Genomic DNA, 1,686 nt, shown 5'->3' on the forward strand with positions numbered 1-1,686 from the left:
GCAACAGATCCAGAATACCTTGATAGAATCAAGGAAGGCCCTCACAAACCAACCAAGCTCGCTGTTGCAGTTGCAGGTGAAGCAGCAAAGACCGTACCAAAGGAGAAGAGTGATTATACTGCTGAAGATATAGCATCAATTGCTAAGGATGCTAAGGTACGACACTTACTGCATAGTGCCATTGATAATGTAATGTCAAACAGGGTAATCAACTGCAAGACTACTAAGGAGATATGGGATGCTCTGGAAACAAGGTGTCAGGGAACTGACACAATTAAGAAGAACAAGAAGACAATACTCACTCAAGAATATGAACATTTTGACTCAAAGACTAATGAGTCATTGAATGATTTATATGATAGATTTGTCAAACTTTTGAATGATTTGTCATTGGTTGATAAAGAGTATGATCTTGAAGATTCAAACCTTAAATTCCTGTTAGCTCTTCCTGAATGCTGGGATTTGAAGGCAACGACAATAAGAGACAACTACAATCTTGATAAAACAACTCTTGATGAAATCTATGGAATGCTCAAGACTCATGAACTTGAGATGGAACAAAGAAGCAAGAGGAAAGGAGGAAAGTCAAGGACAGTTGCTCTTAAGACTGAAGAAGAATCCCCCAAAGCAGCTTCCTCAAGGAAAGATAAGAGTAAAGCTCTTTTCATAAAGTCTGATACTGAGTCATCAAGTTCTAAAGTGATGATGACTCAGATTCTGAAAGCGTGCCTGAGACTGATGCTGATGAGGAGATGATGAAGCTGTGTGCTCTTATGGTGAAAGGAATCACAAAGATTGCATACAGGAAGTTCAGGAAGGGAAAGAAGTTTTCCAGGAAAGGCATAAGTTCTGATAAGAAGAATTTCAGAAGATCTGAAGGCAGAGGAGGAAAGTCCGACAGAGGAGATTATACAAATATTAAATGCTATAACTGTGGTGAGAAAGGCCACATATCTCCTGATTGCAAGAAGGAAAAGGGTGACAAAGGCAAGGCTCTTGTCACAAAGCAGAAAAGATGGACAGACACCTCATACTCTGAAAGTGAGGAGAACTATGCATTGATGGCAAATGCTGATAAAGAAAGTGCTGAGAGCAGTTCTGAAGCTGCTGAAACAAAGGTACCTCAGACTACTTATTCATTTCATACTGATGATATTAATGAGTTGAGAAGATATCTTAAAACCATGTTTGTTAGTTATAGAGATCAAACTTTAACATGTGAAAGATTAACTTCTGAAAATCTTGCTTTTAAGAAAAGAAATGATTTCTTAGAAAAAGAGTTAGTCATGTTCCATCAAACTTAGAAGGATAGAGATGATGCTTTTTATGTTAGGGATGAAGTGCTAAAAATGAATGAATCTCTAAAAACTGAGTTAGAAAAGGAAAGAGAGATTATCAGGACTTGGACTAACTCTGGAAAAACAACTCAAAACTTGCTAAGTAGTGGAAACTGGAAAGAGGGCTTAGGTTATGGAGAAGATAAGAATGATAAAGGAACTGAAGAAATTAAGCCTGTTGTTAAGCAAAAGCCAAAGTTAAAACCTGTTAAGTTTGTAACTGTAAAGTCTGAAAATGAGAAATCAGAAGTTAAAGAGGAATTAACTTCTGACAAACTAAAACAGGAAAAGACAGCTGAAGTAAATATAGGCTTAATGACAAAGAAGCAGCTTAAGCATAAGCTGAAAG

The sequence above is a fragment of the Apium graveolens genome, unplaced genomic scaffold (genome assembly GCF_009905375.1).
Source record: "Apium graveolens cultivar Ventura unplaced genomic scaffold, ASM990537v1 ctg3131, whole genome shotgun sequence".
Taxonomy (NCBI): Eukaryota; Viridiplantae; Streptophyta; class Magnoliopsida; order Apiales; family Apiaceae; genus Apium; species Apium graveolens.